Source organism: Ochotona curzoniae, unplaced genomic scaffold, assembly GCF_017591425.1.
Source record: "Ochotona curzoniae isolate NIBS_2020 unplaced genomic scaffold, NIBS_Ocur_1.0 scaffold_4506, whole genome shotgun sequence".
Classification (NCBI taxonomy): Eukaryota; Metazoa; Chordata; class Mammalia; order Lagomorpha; family Ochotonidae; genus Ochotona; species Ochotona curzoniae.
The window spans coordinates 48,044,915-48,064,764 of NW_024467119.1; the positions used below are offsets into that span (position 1 = coordinate 48,044,915).

General features: G+C 42.6%; 1 protein-coding gene across 1 annotated transcript in view; it reads right to left on the reverse strand.

The window, feature by feature from the left end:
- Positions 1-18,644, reverse strand: part of UGT8 (UDP glycosyltransferase 8) — an 83,670-nt gene extending 65,026 nt beyond the window's left edge. The window contains exon 1 of the mRNA XM_040967051.1: positions 18,474-18,644. The gene's annotated coding sequence lies outside the window, so the exon portion shown is untranslated. The remainder of the gene's footprint in view (positions 1-18,473) is intronic.
- Between the last annotated feature and the right edge of the window lie 1,206 nt (positions 18,645-19,850).

Consider the following 19,850-nt stretch of genomic DNA (forward strand, 5'->3'; position numbering starts at 1 on the left):
CCTATATCTCTGAATCTCTTCAGTTACTCATAATTCTGATGCAGTCATCTAATTTCTGTGATTTAATTTTCCTCACCTGACAGGCAAGGATTTCAAATTAGATGGTGTTGAGGATCTTGCACTATTCTAAAATGTGCTGAAAGCTAGCTTCAAGAACAGATTATAATGACAGGCAATTGGCCCAGTAGTTAAGATATTATCTGGAAAGCTCATATCCAATATCTGAGTGTTTGGGCTGGAGCCCTGGCTCTACTCCTGATTTCAGCTCCCTGCTAATGAACACCCGGGGAGACGAGGAGTGCTGGGATCCCTGGCACCACATGGGAGATCCACACTGAGTTTGCAGTTCTTGGCTTTAGACTGGTTCAGCCAGAATGTTGGGGGCATTTGGAGAGTAAACCAACAGAGGGAGATACCTCCCTCTGACTGTGACTTTCTTCCCATCACGAGAAATAAACAAATTAATATTTAAACCAGACAGTAGGTTTAACTGACTTGATTTCATTAATAAAAGTAGTTATGACAAAATCAATAAAGAAAAACAACAGAGACAAATGAAACTGGTTTTCAACTTTAGATTTCTCAAATAAAAATTGCTGAGTAACTATGAATTTGGCAATCTGTACTGGACCTAACAGATCACACTGATATATAGGTTAATAATAGTAATTTAATTCCAACTAGTTACAAAAGGCACTGCAACCAGTAAAATGCCTTGAGTGACTATGCTGCATCTAAATCAGTTTTACTCAGGGTTGTCAGCACACGCTGTTGGGGAAATTCTCAAAACCTGTTCTGGTTCTGGCAACAACTTTATCAGTCAGTCTCTTCTCGTTGTTTTGTCCAATAAATGCAACATCAAATGTGATTGGCCTCAGGGATTTTTCTTTTAACAGAATAAAGATAACATTTTCTTTCCCTTTTCTTTTCTTTAAGATTTTTATATTTAGTTGAAAGTCAAAAATACAGAGAAATCTTCCACCTGCTGGCATACTCCCCAGATGGCAGCAATGGCCAGGTCAGGGTCAAGCCAAAGCCAGCAGCCTCAAACTCCAATTAGATTTCCCACATGGGTGACGTGGACATAAGCACTTGAACCATCCTCCTCTACTTTCCCAGGAGCATCAACAGGGAGCTGCATAGGAAGTGGAGCAGCCATGACTCAACCCTAGGCCATATGGAATGCTAGCATCACAGGGGGAGGCTAACCTTCCATCTCAAGCAAGCTCTGCAGGGGTGAGGGATGCTGGTGGTGCGCAGATGCACTTTGAAGAGGCAAGGATTTTAAAAAGGGTTATCGTGGGCCTACCGGCTAAAGTCCTCGCCTTGAACCCACTGGGATCCCATATGGGCACCGGTTCTAATCCCAGCAGCCCCACTTCCTATCTAGCTCTCTGCTTGTGGCCTGGGAAGGCAGTCTAGGACGGCCCAACCTTGGAACGCTGCAGCCGTGTGGAATACCCGGAAGAAATTCCTGGATCCTGGCTTTGGATTGGCATAGCATCGGCCGTTGCGCTCACTTGGGGAGTGAATCATGGGACAGAAGATATTCCTCTCTGTCTCTCCTCCTCTCTGTATATCTGACTTTCCAATAAATAAATAAATCTTCAAAAAAAAACATTAAAGAAAAAGGGTTATCACAGATTTTCAACATGATGACGTACACAACAATGTTATCTATCATGTTCATTGGTACTGTGTTGTAAAAATAACATAGATTTATGTAAACATTTTATATATGTGTTTCTAACAATGTTAAAACGTGCATTTTAATTTAGAAAAGCTATCAGGGTTACTATTTTAAAAACTGAAGATAGCCAAGCCCAAACCTTCTCATTATACAGAAAGGGACAAAGTCTCTGGCGTGGTTGCCTAGCATCACACACATAGTCCATGGTTATTCATTGGCAGAGTTGGAATCGGCACACAGGTTTCCTGGGTCCTAATGCAGTATCTCTTATCTGAACCTTATAAAGCCTCCTGAAGTCTGTCATTGATGTATGTCAGATATCAAAATACATTTTCTTAAATTCTGCGATACATCAGACAAAACAGCAATCTTTGAAAAGCTTTAGTAGTCACCTTCACATGTGTTCATACTAGAAAACCCTTAAAATGTTTATTCTCTTCAATAAGCACAATGCCTCTTGACTCTGGACAGAAGAGTTCCATTACGTAATAGATTGCTTACTGAGTGAATGGCTGAATTAATTCTTAAATGTCACAGGTAGTTACTCACTGTACAATGTCCAGGAAGTCAATATATTTCATTCAAAACATCTACCCTTCCACGTCCTTTCGAGTATAGCAATGGGGATAATAAAAGGAACTGTTTTTAAATAATATTAAAATAAGCTGAACTGTTTTTATTGGCAAAATGATGCTTAGAAAGCACAAAGTTGCACATCCTACACTAGTTGGTCTGGATTCAGATCCTGGCTATGTTCTCCATTACATATCCCTGCTAGTGCATGCCTTGGGAGGCAGCTGATAACAGCTCAAAGTTGGATCCCTGCCACTCACTTGGGAGATCTGGAGTTATGGTATTGGCTTTGACATGACCATCCCCACTGAGGATAACATTTGGGATATGAATTAGGACATCGAAGGTCTCTCCCTCTCTCTCCCCATCACTCTCACCTCTGCCTTTCTAGTAAATTACATAAATCAATAGTACACAAAGAATTTAGGACCCACAGGGAGGCTGGATAACTATTATACAGAATCCATCCTCCTGTCCCCTCTCCACTCTATACATGTCTGTACCCACCCATAATGTGTAAATCCATAGTTAGGACAAGCCCTTTCAATTCCCTAGGATATCAAGAACCTCTGAAAGGGCAGACAGGTCTAAGGAGAAAAAGGCTGCAAGGAAGAAGCAAGGCAGTCAGAGGGGCTCCATTTCTATATGTGGTACAGAAATCTCAAGAAAAAATGCATTCCAAAACAAGAAGTCTAATTGATGGAAATAATACAACTAACTCTCAATGCCTTCAAGAATTGTTGTTATAGTAATTCTCACACGTTTCCTGTGACCCTGAGGATCTAATGCAAATCAATTGCTTTAAAAACATACCAAAGCTAAGGAAAATAACAGTAATTATTTCAGGGGTACACGTCTGGTGCAGTGATAAAGACGCAACAATCCACCTTAGAGGGAATGGATTTAAGTTTTTGTTCTCAGCTCCATTCCAGCTTCCTGTTTCTGCACACTATGGTAGGCAACAGATGATGGTAATTAATTTTTGGGTGCCTGTCATGGACATGAGGAGCTCCAAACGATGTTCCTGGTTCCTGGTTTAGACTTGACCCAGCTCCAGTTATTGGGAACATTTGGAGAATGAACTAGCAGATGAAAGACCTCTTCTGTCTCTATGTCTCTGTGTATCTTTCCGCCCTTAAAATAAATAAAACAAAAGCATTCATTTTTAAGGATTTTTTTTTAAAGAGTTATTTATTTGGCAGTCAGAGTTACTAAATCAAAGGAAGAAACAAAGAGAAAAAGAGACAGAGTTTATCCTCTGGTTCCCTCCTTAGATGACAATGAACAGGGCGGGCCAGGCCAAAGTCAGGAACTTCATCTGGGTCACACACATGGATCATCACTTGGATGCTCAAACACTTGGGCTCAAACACTTGGATCATCTTCCATTGCTTTCTTAAGTCTTGGATCAAACACTTGGATCATCTTCCATTGCTTTCTTAAGTCTTTTGCAGTGAGCTGGATGGCAACTGGAGCAGCCAAGACATGAACAGATGCCCATATAGGATGCTTGCATCACAGGTGGCACCTTCACCTGAAATACAACACCAGGCCCAAGAAATACTAGCAAACATCCCAGACAATAATTACTTCTTATGGACTTGCCTATTTTCCCCTCCACTTTTCTATTACTCCTTTAGTTTTTGCCAAGATTTCTTGAAATATGTCCTTATTCTTTTTCCTACTTCTATTGCCATGTCCTGTCTGCCCTCTTGCAATTACCAAAGACAGAAAAATCAAGCATAGAGGAGGGAAAAAATAAATCAGCCTCAGTTAGAGCTTTAAATTACCTAATGTAAAATATCTACAGGCAAAAGAAGGAGCGCTTAGAATATTACATCATTTTCCTCATGTGTGTAATCCTTGGTGTCTCCAACTTCAGTTTCATATCAGACACACTTACACTTAATTATTAATACAAAATAAACTCAAAATAGATTTTATTATCTCCCTTATTGTACTACTGTTACTTGGAACTAGCTACAAATGGATTTCCAGGTATTAGGCCCCAACCACATGTAAAACAAAAATCTATCAAAATATATTTATATTAAGGAATTCAATGGAACCTTTCTACAAATCAGACTTTTTTTGCTTTACCAGAATAATGTAGCACTACTCTCCTATATGGATATTTTATTTAAAAACAAATTAGTTATACTGTGGTATCATGACCCAGTCATAAAGCTAATATTTGAGACACCTACATATCACTCAAGAGTGCTTGGTTTGAGTCCTGGCTACTCTGCTTTTAATATAACTTTCTACTAATGTACACTGTGGGAGGTAACAGATGACGACTGAAGTATCTGGTCCCTGATAACCACGTGGGAGACCTGTCTGGAGTTTTCGTTCCTGTCTTCAGCCTAGGCTAACCCTAGCTGCTGCAAGCATTTGGGGAATGGACTGATAGAAGATCTTTCTCTCTCTCTCTCTCTCCCCCCCCCCCCCCCCACACACACACACAAATCAAACTTTAAAAATTAAGGGAGGCGGGCCTGGCGCAATAACATAGTGGCTAGGGTCCTCACCTTGAACATGCTGGGATCTTATATGGGCACCAGTTCTAATCCTGCCTGAGGTCTGGGAGGACAGTCAAGGATGACCCAAGGCCTTGGCACCCTGCAACCATGTGGGAGACCCAGAAGAAGCTTCTGGCTTTGTATTGTCTCAGCTCCAGCTTCAGCCGTTGAGACTGCTTGGGAAGTAAACCATGAGACAGAAGACCTTCTTCTCTGTCTTTCCTCCTTTCTGTAGATCTGCCATTCCACTAAAAATAAATAAATCTTTTAAAAAAATTATGGGCAGGCCCGGCACAGTAGCGTGGTGGCTAAAGTCCTTGTCTTGCACAAGCTAGGATCTCATATGGGTGCCAGCTTGTATCCCAGCTGCTCCACTTCCCTTCGAGATTCTTGCTTGTGGCTTGGGAAAGCAGTAGAAGATGGCCCAAGGCCTTGGAACCCTGCACCCATGTTGGAGACCTGGAAGAAGCTCCTGGTTTCTGGATCCATATGGGCTCAGCTCTGGCTGTTGTGGTCAATTGGAGAGTGAACCAATGGATGGAAGATTTTTTGTCTCTGTCTCTCCTTCTCTCTATAGATCTGCCTTTCCAATAAAAATAAATAAATCTTAAAAAACAATTAATGGGGGCCTGGTACAATAGCGTAATGGTTAAGGTCCTCTCCTTGAACGTGCCAGGATCCCATATGGTCACTGGTTCTAATCCTGGCTGCTCCACTTCCCATCCAGCTCGCTGCTTGTGGCCTGGGAAAGCAATTGAGGATGGCCCAAAGCCTTGGGACCCTGTACCCGTATGGGAGACCTGGAGGAAATTCCTAGCTCCTGGCTTCGGATCAGTACAGCACTGACTATTGCGGCCACTTGGGGAGTGAATAATCGGACAGCAGATCTTTGTCTCTCCTCTTCTTTGTACATTTGCCTTTCCAATAAAATAAATACATCTTTTTTAAAAAATTAAGGGAACATTTCAGTTTGAATAATGCAGTGTGGCACAAGTGAAAAAAATGGCAAGAAAAAATTAGCATACCTGTAGAAAATTGGGGAACTTATTGACCTTCACTGCCTTATGGGAAACTAAAGATATCACTGAAGCATGTTTAAATGTCTTATCTCTGATAAATACTGTTTGTCCAAGGCACTATAAGGAGGAAAAAAAAAGTGAGATTCCACTCTCTCTCTAAGGGCTCATACTTTCCCTTGAAGGAATATATGACCAAAATTAATTATTACACGACCATCGAGAGTAGAAATCGAGGACATTAGAAACTGCTTGAGGAGCAAGAGTCTAAGGAGGGAATATAGTGCCAGAACCTTGAAGGATGGAAATTTGAAAATACAGAGGGGGAAAAGACAAATACTTCAAGTGGGTAAGTATCTTGAAACAAAAATCTCAAAAAACAGGTAAATAGCACCCTGTGGAAGGTAAACAGGGGTGACAGGAATCCAAGCTGATCATCAATCAATAATGAGTCCTGAAGGCCAGGCTTTAGTTTGGGGATCCCCACATGAAAATGAATGGAATAGCAGAGTGCCACTCGCAGAAGATAAGTGGGTCAGCAGTCAAAGCAATTGACTGGCAGTGTTGAGAGGAGATTCTGGGCCAAGGGGAAGGTAAGAAAGAGACTCCAACACTCAAGAAGCAATGAGGCGAGGGGAGCAGGCAAGGGCAGAATTACACACCAGACAGGGTATAAAGGCTAAGGATATAAAGGAGAGGGCATCAAGAGAAATGTTGGTCTGTCTGTTTGAGTCTCATCTGCTACACCTCTGAGCAGCTCCTTACTAAGGCACCTGAAAATGTAGTGGAGGACGACCCAAGTTTATACTCTGCACCCAGGTGGGAGTCCCAGTAGTTGCTTCTGGTTCCTGGTTTCTGCCTGGCCCAGCCCTGGTCATCTGGTCATGGTGGTCATTTAAAGAGCAAACCAATGGGTGGAAGCTTTCTCTCTCTCTCTCTCTCTCTCTGTGTGTGTGTGTTTGTGTCTCCCTTTCTCTTTATTTCTGACTTTCAAATACATAAGTAAATCTTAAAAATAATTCAATGGGGTTAAGATTTCAGCATTCCCAGAAAACAAAGCAGGGGGTAGCTTGTAGCAAAAATAGTTTACTTTTTCTCTTTCTCTCGTTTACTTATTTATTTTTCTGAAAGTCAGGGTAGCAGAGATAAACATAGCTTGGATTGGATAAGACTAACGGCAGAAGCCTGTAATTCCATCTAGGTCTCCAAGGTGGGTGGTGAGAACCAAGTACCTGAATAATTATCTGCTGCCAGGAGCATTAGCAGGAAAAAGTCCAAAGTGGAGCAGCTGGAGCTTGAATCGGCATCTCCAATATAGGATACAGGCATCCCAAGATGCCTCAAAACACATCTCAAAAGCCCGTTATTTTTAAAAAACTGTATCTGAAAAGCAGAGATTCAGAAGGGTTGAGGTGAGAGAGAGAGAAAGAGAGAAATTTTCAACCAGGCTTGTGCCAGGACAAAGCCAGGAACCAACAGATTCATCTTGGTCTCCAGAATGGTTGCAAGGGTGCTTTCATGTGAGCCATCATTTTTTGTTTCCCAGGCTTATTAGCAAGGAGTCTGATGGGAAACAGAGCAGTTGGGACTCAAACCAGTGACCACATGGGATGCTAGAGTCACAGACAGTGGCTAAATGTACTATGCTACAATGCCAGTCTGAAACAATGTACCCAGTGTATAAAAGATTTGCCAGTCATAAAAAAAATATTGTTGAAACCAACATTTTCCTATTAAGGCAAAATAAAATTTTCTAAGATAAACTTCATGTCCAAAACAGCAACTACAACATTCTCCCACCAATACTGCCACTCTACCTCAGCCCTGACTTGGCGTGGTGAGCCCTATTTTCCCTGTGGAGCACCCCAGGCGAGTGTGTGCTTTAATCACACTCATCCTCCAGGTGATACTACTGCTTCCTGCTATGACACAGCCAGCTTACACAAAGTCCACACAGGGAACTCAAACACCGTCCTTGTCTTCTTGAGTTTTCCCTGCACTGCTGTTTCTCTGTCCCCACTCCATATCTGTTGCTTTTCTTCTCAATTTCCTTCTCTTTTTATCTCCCTTAAGACACACTCACAAGTATCTCCAAAGTACTTTCAAGGTCAGAAGAAAAACACAGCTGTCTATTGGCATTAAATTCCTTAAAATAGTTTCACCTTTGACCTTATCCATAGCCTTCACTGTTTTGGCCCTCTTCTCAATGGACAGGAAAACCTGTTTGACTAGTTTTCCTTTAAACTCTGGCTTAGTGAGTACCAGAATGTAGAGCAGCATGAATGCAAAAAACTATGTAAAGCACCAGGGCCTCCATGAAAGTCTACAGGAAGGGCCTGCATGTCAGGTGCAGACTGCCTACTATTGGGGCAGATCTCTCAGTACACACAGATATTACTGCATCACTTAACCACTCTTGCCACTGCCAGCAAAGGCTCTTCTTTAAATTAATTTTTAATTTTTCCTGTTGATTCTTTCTCTTCTACATAACAGGGACAATAATGTGGATGCAGTAGAATCATACTGTCATTATTTTAAAGGAAGAAGATCAAAATGATCTCATGGATGAGCCAATATTCAAAATGGGGCTGGGAGGTGTGACCAAGTTTTTTGTGTCTGTGTGTGCATGCGCATTTGTCAAAGCAGGATAGAAAAATTTGAATTTGCAAAACAGATTAACCAAGAGGATTCTTTCTATGAAAAGATTTGCCTTAATATTTCTCTAAATAGCAAAGTCCCATGATGTATTAAAACTATAATATGTTTTTGCTTAGTTGAAAGAGCTATAAAAACAGATGCATAAAGAAACATCAAGACCAAGACAGAAACCAAGACCAAAACTGAGAATTCTTCCATCCTCTGGTTCACTCCTTAAATGCTCCCACCAGCCATGTTTCAGCCAAGCTGAAACCAGGAGCCAGGAGCTTCATCTGAGAAGCTTAGTTAGGCAACCTTCCTTGCCTTAGCAGAAACGATAGCATGAAGGTGGATCACAAATGGAGCAGCAGTACTGGAATAGGTAACTCTTGCATTCCATGGCAGTGTCACGAGTGGTAGCTTCACCACTGTGCCACAATGCCAGTCCACAAACATGGTGTGTTTAAAAATCTTTATCCATTTTGTTACTGTAAAATATTTCTAATATAACAAACCTCTGTATAACCATGTATATGTTTTAAAATGTATTTATATCTTCTGTATTTCCTTTCTTGCTGTTGAGCAAGGGTTTAAGACACCACCTACCAGGCCCAGCGTGGTAGCCTAGATGCTAAAGTCCTAGCTCTGCATGTGCTCCAATCCCATATGTGCACTGGCTCTAATCCCAGCAACTCCACTTCCCATCCAGCTCCCTGCTTGTGCCCTGGGAAAATGGTGGAGAACAGCCCAAAGCCTTGGGACCCTGCACCCATGTGGGAGACCCATCGGCGCAGCTTCAGCCATTGCAGCCATTTGGTGAGTGAATATTCGGACAGAATATTCTGTCTCATTTCCTCTCTGTATATCTGATTTCCCAATAAAAATAAAATAAATCTTAAAAAAATAAAAAGACACCACCTACAAAGTGAGCATTCCATATCAGAGCAGTAAATCTACCCTAAGTGGCTCAGCTTCTAATCCAGCTCCCTGAGTATGTACCTAAGGAAAAAAAAAAGGAAAGATGGCCTAAATACTCTAGGCCCCTGCCACCCAGGTGGGAGATCTAGATGAAGTTCCCATCTCCTGATTTCAGCCTGGCACAAACCTGGGTATTAAGTCCATGTAGGAAATATACCTCCTGGCAGATAAAAGAATTCTTTTTCTCTGCATTTTTCCTTTAATTCCTTTTCTCTGTGTTGCTCTGCCTTTCAAACAACTAAATTAAATCTTTAAAACACAATTTAGTTCCATAAGAATAATTTAATTTATAAAAATTAATTTCTATGCAGCTTTTCACGAATATCTAAATGAAATGAAAATGAAGCATATTTGCACACTAGATTTTACTTTCTAAATGCATGAGCACATATTGAAACTTAATGTCTAACAAGATAATTAGTTCCATTGTCATTGCTAATTAAAGCAAGTTATAGTTAATACTGTAAGTTAAGGATCATCAGTGCCTTAAAAATATTTTATGCATTAAATTTCTTCAAAACACATAAAAAAGCAAAGTAATTTTACACATAAAGTTTAATATAATATTTTCAAATAAAGCAAATATTTAAAATTGAGCTTTAAATGTAAATATTTTTCCTGGGCAGCATTCCTTATAGAGACATTTCTGTTATGTATATCAAGTTATTATACCTGAAGTGATTATTCCTTCAAAATGAAACCTATGTACTGATTATTAGGTATTGAAAATCAGGTAGATAGCACAAAGCTCTACACAAAACATGTAGTATCTAAAAATGTTCCCATTGTAAGTTCTTTCCATGTGATCCAAACACCTTAAAACGCACATCAATTTCCAGCCAGAGAATAGGAATGCATATACGTTGCTCTAGATACCATGTCATCCTTCATAAATCTACTGGTACTGTTTATGTTTCGACTGTGCACTCCTGAAACAGTTTTGACTTGGCACTTATTAGCCCGCCAAAGGAATACTGAACTTGATAGAAACTGCTTTGAAACCAAGCTTGTGAACACATAATTTGGAACTATAGAAGCTCCTAAACTGAACATCACCTACATAGATCATTATGCTTGAAAGCAACAGGACCATACACCCTTACGCAGTAAGGATGGTTTCAAAAAGCACTGAAATTCAACTCCAGAATAGAGGTACTAGTACCAAACGTTGTAGTCAGAGAATTCCAAGAAAAGGATATCAAATGTTAAATTCCATAGTAAATGAATAAATTTTAAAAATATTAAATGATATTAAATTTAACATGTTAAATCAAGAATTCCACCTGATACTAAACATTATAGCTGTGTACACAGCAGACTTCCTATCTCCTTACATGTATGAAACATCTAATTTAATTTAATTTATAAGTATTTACCAATTATCTTAAAGGGACTGCTCTAAGTGTTATATAAGTAAATTGTAACCAATAGAATGCATTAAAATACTCATGTTAATTTAACCTTTATGATACATATTATTTTAAACAATTAATCATCCTTAAGCTTTGCATCCAATTAGTAAACAATATGTACTATGTTCACTTATTGAGTCATTCAGAAGCCAATTCAAGTATAACATTTTCTCAAAATACTGTATTCATGTAAATATTCAAATAGATTTATTTTTTCTATTTTATCTTCAATATAGAGTACCCCTTCATATAACTGAGAGAATCCTAAGACTAAAGAATAGATATGCTTAACACTACCTCAGTAGATTCTAAAATTAAAATAAAAGGAAAAAACTCATCTAGAAATCATCCTTCACGTATTACATAAGTTAGTAATCCCTTTTACAGTGTTGATTCTTAAGACTCTATAGCATTGTAAATGTTTCTGAATCATCAGATATAAAATCAGGGCAGGCATTTGGCACATAGGTTAAACTACTGCTTGGGAAGACTACATTCCATATTGGTATGCCTGAATAGGAGTCCCACTTCTCCTATTTCCAGCTTTCTGCTAAATTGTACCCTGGAGAGTAGCAGGTGACTGCTCTGCCACCCATCTGGCTGGCCCAGACACAAGTCTGAGATTCTGCCTTGGATTGGCCCAGTCTCAGTTACTGAATATTCAGAAAGTGAACTAGAAGATGGAAGATCTATTCCTGCTTTCTGGTTCTTCCTCCGACTTTCTGCATCTTTACTTTTCAAGTCTATAAGCACATACAGAAATATAATATCTTTATATTTTGTTAATTTGTAGTACCATTGACCATAAGAACACTTCAAAAAGTTTGTGGAAAAAATGCAATCAGAAGTTGAGCTTATTTTAATGTGCAAAAAATTGGAATTCGGGCCCGGCGCGGTGGCGCAAGTGGTTAAAGGTCCTCGCCTTGCACGCCCGGGATCCCATATGGGCGCCGGTTCTAATCCCGGCAGCCCCGCTTCCCTTCCAGCTCCCTGCTTGTGGCCCGGGAGAGCAGTCGAGGACAGCCCAAGGCTTTGGGAACCTGCACCCACGTGGGAGACCCGGAAGAGGCTCCTGGCTTCGGATCGGCATAGTATCGGCCCGTTGCGCTCACTTGGGGAGTGAATCATCGGACGGAAGATCTTCCTCTCTGTCTCTCCTCTCTGTACATCCGCCTTTCCAATGAAAAAATAATAAAAATAAATCTTTAAAAAAATATATATATATATAAAAAATAAAAAAAAAAATTGGAATTCATGTATAAGTTTGGCATAATAAACATTTTCTGCTAACTTTTTGAAAACCTCCAATATGAAAATGGATAATCATTTTTTATTAAACTAAGGAAACAGAAAGCACACACCAAGAATAATTAAAGAAAAAAAGACATTAAAAGTATCTATGATTTGCTTACCACATGTTCAAAAAAATCATTTAAGTTTTTTAAAAGACAGGATGACAGATGGGCCAGTACTGTGGTGTATCAGATAAAACCATCACCTGTGGTACCAGCATCCCATATGGGTTATGGTTCAAGTCCCAGCTATTTCACTTCCAATCCAACTCCTTGCTAATTCTCCTGGGAAATCAGTGGAAGATGGCTAAAGTACTTGGGCCTCTGTACTCACACAGGAGACCTAGATGAAGCTTCTGGTGTCTGGCTTCTGACTAGCCCAGTTCTGGACCACTGCACCCATTTGGGAGAGTGAATTAGCTTTCTCTCTCTCTCCTTCTTTTCGTAACTCTGTATTTCAAATAAATTTTGAGAGAAAGAAAGAAAGAAAGAAAGAAAGAAAGAAAGAAAGAAAGAAAGAAAGAAAGAAAGAAAGAAAGAAAAGAAAAGAAAAGAAACTTTCACTTGCTAAACCCCAAATGGCCACAAGGCCCATGGCTGACCCAGGCTGAAAGCAGAAGCTTTGAACCCCTTCTGGGTCTCCCACGTGAGTGGCAAAAGTCCAAACACTTAGACTGTCCTTCAGTTGTCTTTACAAACACATTAGCGGAAGCTAGAAGGAATAATTGTAATTACTGATATAGGAAGTTCATGTGTGTTTTATGTGTGTGTGTGTGCACATATATAACAGGTGCTTTTAAAATACCATACAAGAATGGGTTTTGTGACACAGGAGTGTTATTTCTTGCATTTCTGATCTAGTGTCGTGCTAATGTGTCCTGGGAAGAAGCAGATGGTGGGTCAAGTTCTAGATTTGCACTATCCATCAGCGGACCCTACCCACAGCTCTTTCAGGCATTTGAGAAATGGAGCAGGATGAAAGATACCTCTTTTCTCTCTCCCACCCCTCTATTCTACCTATCAAGGAAGCAAAAATAAATAAACATTAAACAAAAAGAGAAAACACATGTAAATGCCACCAGCCTTGCTAAGATCTCTCCCAGAATACTTCTAGCAACTTCCACCCTGTCTTCAAGGACTGATCATATTGTTCTCTCTTCATCCTTCACAATTTTCAGTTGTTGCCATTTTACTGGCACATGGCAACCGACATCATCTGGCCAAGTTTTCACCTTACAAGTATCTTTTGCATATACTTCTCTGAACCGTGAGGAATGAGCACCTTTGAAGGAAAAAAAAAAATCACTGAAGGTCTCTTCATGACAGACCCAAGCCATGTTTTCATAAAAACAACAGCATTTATTGAATGCAGAGCACTAAGCTTCCACACTTTGCTTGACAGACCTTGCATGATTGCGTCATCATAGTAGCCCTTTCAAACAGGTTGTAGAGAGCATCATGGAACTAAGTTGTGAGATGAGGGCCACAGGACTATTAGAGGCAAAACTAGAAGTGTCTCATAACTCTCACTTTAGTATTTGACCTCTCACCTCTTGAATTTTTGTCCATCTACCCTTTTGTTCACCTACCTGCTATCTAGCCGAGGACTGCTCTGCTTAGAACTGAAGTATGGTAATCACTGGATACCCACCTCTTGTCACCTTTTCTGGAAAGACTTCATATCTTACATGTCACCCTTGCATCTTAAATCTGCCTATCCTTCAAGTTTGGTCCCCGTCTTCCTATCCCACCATCCACCACTTCATCATCTAGTCACCTAATTCCAAGAGCTCAACCTCCTGCACATCTATCTTGGTGAGCAAATTTTTCTTCAGCTTACTGCCTCAGCTTTAGCTGCAAGGTTCTTATCTTCTATTACCAAGGTCATTTGAACATCTTTCTCATCGGCAGTTTTCAGCTCACCTTCCTCAGATCCACCTTTCTGGGTTGCTGTGAGAGCTATCATCTCTCACAGCATCATCTCTTTGTTTAAAACAACCTTGAAGAGAAAATTCTCCACTCCTCAGGGTAGCAAACAGCCCACTGAGGCCTGACTCCTGCCTACAAGGATTCATTTTGTTTTTTAGTGTGACTTTCTATGAAGTCTTTCCAGTCTACAGTTTCCACGTAGAAGTGGCCACTTCCAAATCCCTGCTTAGGGCATGCCACACACTTCAATCTCACAGCACTAACACAATTTATAGCACTCTGCTAAACTCGGTAAAACTAACTTCTCTCCTAACTCCCTCTCATCAACCCAGACCCTTCTCAGGGTCTTAACTACCTCCTACAGATCCCCAAAGCACAGTGCCTGGCACAGGGTAGCTTTACAATAAATATGTTTTGGAAGAGAAATATGAATATGTATAAGCATTTCAGATTGAGAAAATATGATCAATACTGTTTACATTGCATCTCCTCCATAGGTAGATATGCAAAATAAATTTTAAAGAAGTCAGCAAACCCAAGCATAGTTAGAAGAATTATCAAAGCACTTTATTCATTTCTACCTTCCAGGATAAGGAACTAGCAACAGCATTACATATGAACGGTGAGTACCAGCATAGAAAGTGATATGTAAAATATAATACAACACATATTCCTAGACAAAGTCAATCTGAGCCCATCATAAAAACAAAATTTTTTAATTACTGCTCCAATTGGACATAAAAATAAATATTTTTCAAAAGACAGGCAAATTTTTCTATAGTAAAATTCTTTAAAACTTTATATAGATAGGTCAATTTTCTGGAAACTTCAATCATTCTTCTGACAACCTTCTACATTTCTTCAATGACACATTAGTCATTCAGTAGCATGTTATTTAACTTTGTGGTATTGTTAATTTCTATTTTTTCTCCTGCTGTTGATTTTGTATTGTTGCTTTTCATTTAAGGGGATGTATAGTAACTGTGTTATGGAGACTATCATATCTAGATGTGAGGATACAATGCAGCATGCATCTCTATTTCCAGACCAAAGATGGATTCCCAATGAATCTGTTTACTAAATCTTGACAATAAGATGCTAGACTCTGTCATTGCCCATGCCCACAGTGATGAACATACAAGTGTTTATGAAGAACCATACTAAGGTAATAACAGAGGGGAACTCAGTGAGAGGGAGGGATTTGGTGAAAAGGGAAGGGAAATCCCAGGGCCTATAAAACTTTATCATAAAATGATAATAATAATAAGTAAAATGTTAAAAAAAAAGAAAATTAAGAAATAGAAATATCACATATAAACAGAAAATATCTGTCACAAAATCCACAGGCTTTAAACTCAGACAACAGTGTACATCATTCCATGGAAGAAAAGACAACAGATAAAACAGAAGGAGGGCCAGCTCACAGTGTGACAGCAGTAGAAAGTGATCGCTGATAACAGAAAGAGGACCCAGAAAAACCATAGAAAGAAGAATGGTACTTCTGTCTCCATTCTAGTATTTCAACGCAGCCGGCTGAAACCACTTACAATAAACAAAAAGCAGCTCTATACACCTCAACGAACAGTGCCATTCAATTCTTCATGAATCCACGCTCAAAAAGATAACTCCACAAAGGAAAAATAACTGTCTAATATCCTCTAAGGAAACAAGGAGCACAGTAAAATTCAGAAATCGCTTGTTTGTTTCAAAGTTTCAGTAATCAATGGTGTGAGAAGACAGCTCTCCAGAAAATGTATTTGTTTTAATATGCATGAATCCAGATGATGTGAAAAAATAAGATGCCTAGTACAAACAACATTCCCACTCTTCACCAGTATACTAGAATTTTTCAAAAGTATGTTAGAAATCAAGCATGAATTAAAATGGCTTATGTCTGGGAAAGCAGTAGAAGATGGCCCAAATCCTTGGGACCCGTACCTGCATGGGAGACCTGGAAGAGGCTCCTGACTCCTGGTTTCTGATCTGGCACCAGCCAGTGCAGCCATTTGGGAAGTGAACCAGTAGATGGAAGAGCTTTCTCTCTGTCTTACCTTCTCTCAGTAAATCTCATCCATCTTTCCAATAAATAAATCAATCTTTAAAATGGTAACAAAACTCTATTATTTGCTAAGTAGCCACATAGTTTTAAAAAGCAGTCAGAAGATTTAAAGTGGGGCTGTTCTGGCTGTATTTAAATAGCAATCAAGCTAAAAGTTCTTCAAGTGTGCTGTGAAATGTTATAATTTAAATTAAATCATTGGGAAATGTAAGTTTTGAACAGAAAATAAAGTTTACAAAACTAGTTATAAAAACCTTTATTTATTACTTCGATATATTCATCCTAATGTGTACCAGTTACAAATACAAGCCCGAATCTCTGGAAATTTTAGAATTAGATCGAATTTGAATCTTTAGAGTAGTGTTAGCTGGAAAAACTCAAAAGTGTGATGTCTGCTCATTGGTGCTCAAGTTGTGAATATAGAATCAAGAGTTTACTAAAAAGCAGGTCACCATGCTTCACCACAGCTTTCAAACACTCCTGCACTAGGTCACCCACACTAGATGTCAATTTAACCTTGTTGGTGGCAGGCAAACCAAATAATGCTGGAGTATTTACCTCTCGCACAATCTAGTTACTCAACAGAAATACATTTCTAAAATAAAGCCTCCAACTACCAAGAGAGAGCTTCTACAGAAAACTAAGTCTGTGGACCCAGATTTAATTTACTTACCAGAAAGTTCTGGTCTCCCTTCCCATTTAACATCAAGGTGCCCAACTTTTCAATTAATTTAAAAATCTCCTGCAGACACACTGCGATTGCTCCTCAGGTTAACAGATGAAAGTACTTTCCAGCCTTCTGGCAACTGGCTTCCCCTCTCCCCGCTTCCCCCTTCCCCCCTCTCCAAGATGTGGGAATGAAGCCTATGGATTCTGACTGAAACTTTTTTCTTTTCTTTTCTTTTCTCTTTTTTTTTCTTTCTTAACATGAACTGGTCAGAAATAAATAAAAACAACACACTTGGCATCTAGCCAAACTACCATATATCCACGTCATTAATCTTGTGGAGAAAAAAAAAAAAAGTACAAGGTGACAGACAGCCTGAGGGGACTGAAAATCGTGTAGTGTGACTTTTCTGTTTTTCCGTGACAGAACCCGGATGGGGAAGAAGAAAAAAGGGGGTGGGGGAGGGTGCTAACGCCGGTTTATACGGTAAAAGTGACTCCGATTACACCTGGATTGAAATCGCCCTGTAAGCCCGCGACGGCTGCTCTCCTCCCTGACAACGCCACTTCGTGGCGGTGCAGCCCGCCTTCCGGCTGTGAGAGACTCTCAAGTTCTGCAGTTTCTCCTCGGCGCCCCAGCCCTCCCTAGGGGATGCTGAAAGGTGATGGGAAACCCAGGACCAAGTACAGAGGCGATCCTCTCCCTAAACCCAGGCAGTGCTGCAGAAGGCAGCACAATCACCTCACTCAACTTTACAAGCCCTCAGTTCAAACAGTGCACGAGCACGTAGACAGCGGGTCCCCAGCTCCCGCTCCCGCTGGTTGTCCTTTTAACCCCGACGCGCCGCACAGCGCAGCCCTCACAGAGTCCCTTGGCGCCCTCGGCTCCAAGGCGCAGGCCACCTCACCGAGCCTCCAACCCCAGGAAGGCGCCCTTCTCCCTCGCGGCCCGCCCCCCGGTGCTCACCTCCCAGCCAAGCCCCGGGACCCGCTTCTCCTGTGAAGGGCACCCCGTAGGACGCCCCTTTCCGCGCGACTCCGCCAGAAACTGTTCCATTCCTGGGACGGGGTGGGGGGAGAGGGGGGCGGGAGCCGGATCTCCACGCCGAAAAGTCCCAGCGCGCAGTATGCAGCCCCCCGAAACGGTCCCCTGTCCCACCCCTCCCCCACGCAGCCAGCCCGACATCCCCCTCCCTCAGGGTCTGACACCGAGTTGAGGAGAGCTGGGAGTGCTCCTTCTCTCCCGCCACAGCCAGCAGGGAGGGAAACACCTCGGGCCCGTGGGGCTCCCTCGACCCCATCTCTTCAGGGTCAAGTGCAAACTCCTCAAACCGATCGGAGCCCCTCAATCCCCTCGCGCCTCGGGTAGGAAAGAACGCGACTGGACCCCCGGCGCGTGCCATATGGAAGAGAGAAGGTGACGGGAGTGACCCGCCTTTACACTCCCCCCGCACCAGCCTCCGGCTTCTCTAACACACCTACACACACACACCTACACACACACACCTACACACACACACACCCCGATTCCTAACTCCCTCAGCCCAACCCCAGCGGCGCTTTCCAATTCCTAATCCCCCGCCCCCTGGAAAGCAGCCATTCGCCCGGCACTCACCTCCTCCGGGCGCAAACAACGCCTCTCTCCTCCTCCTCCTCCCTGTCCGCCCCCTCCCCTTTTCCGCCGCGGTCCCCGCTTTACCTCGTCTCCGGAGAGTGCTGTGCGTGAGTTTGAGTGTGTTTCAGCCGCGTAACTGTATCCGGGACAGAAGGGACCCGTGTTTGCGCGCCGGATCAGGTGTCGCCGCCTTTGGTGGCTCGGGGGCGTGAGGGAGGCTGCAGGACCACTGCGCGGGCTGAGGACGCGCGCTCTGGAACTCTCCAAAGAAGGCAAGGCTCTCACCGCGCCCTCGCTCGCGTGCCCAGCGCGCCTGCTCCTCCTCAGCCCCCCGCGGGCCGGCGGACCCCCGCACCGTCGCACACACTCCCCACCGCGCCGGGCAGCCCCTGCCTTCCCCCGCCTGGCCGCGCAGGGCCCTCAGCCTCGCATCACACTCGGCGCGCTCGGAGCGCCTCCCGCGGCCGGGGCGTGCTGGCCGACGCGCCTCGGCGTTCCGCGCGCACAGGCTCCCGCGAGGGTCGGCGTCCCGGGACCCGGCGGCCAGGCGGGCGGGCAGCGACGCTCGCAGAGCCTCCCGCACACGTGACCCGCCCCTGTGGCCCCTGCGAGGCGTGGCCCCCGCCCTTTTACTCTCCCCACCCCCTCCCATCTCGCCAGCTCCGCGATCTTGGCCGGCGTGCCTTACCTCACCTTCTCGGCTTGCCTTCTCTCTCTCGCCGTCTCTCTGGCTCTCTCACTCCCCGCGGACCCAATCAAAAGTTGCACTTATAGGCGAGGGGAGTTACAGGATTAAGAAGAGGGGTATCTGCTGAGGAGAGCAAACACCTGCGCCACAGCCAATCAGGCCTCGATTGGGGGAGTTAGTGAAGTAAAAAGTGTTCGAAAATGCTGGTCCGGTTCTGGAATCCCAGATAAAGTAAACTGGGTTGTTGAGTACAGCAACATCATTCCCCTTGGTCTGTCTCTGGCTGAAAGAGCCATTTATGCTTTGCTTGGTTGTGCCTGTGGTGACTTTATTCTGACTAATCAGTGTTTGCCAGCAGCATATCCTTGCCAACTTGGCCTCTGGGCTAGGAAGCAACTTTGCCAAAGACTCACTGGCTCACTGGGGCAGGCTTGCTGTGGGCCTCGGATCTTGGAGTCCCACGGCTTTGAGCATCTGGAAGCAGCTAGTTGGCTTCATGGAATCCAGTGAGCCTGAGGGGGGTTCACTTTTCCTGTCAGTCTCATGGCATGGTATGCAAAAGCTTGGGCTAAACTGTTTACGTCCCAACTTTCAGAAAAGCAAAATGTATGCAAATTCCAGGAGCCGGGTTGCCCCCCACAGCATATCAACCTGGGGAATAACACAGTGCCACAGTTGGCTATGCTTTCCCCTCGGCCCATCTGGAGTCCCGTCCTGAGCAGGTTGGGACTTTCTCCCTTAGATAAGAAAGCCTGTGTTCTTGCTAGACAATG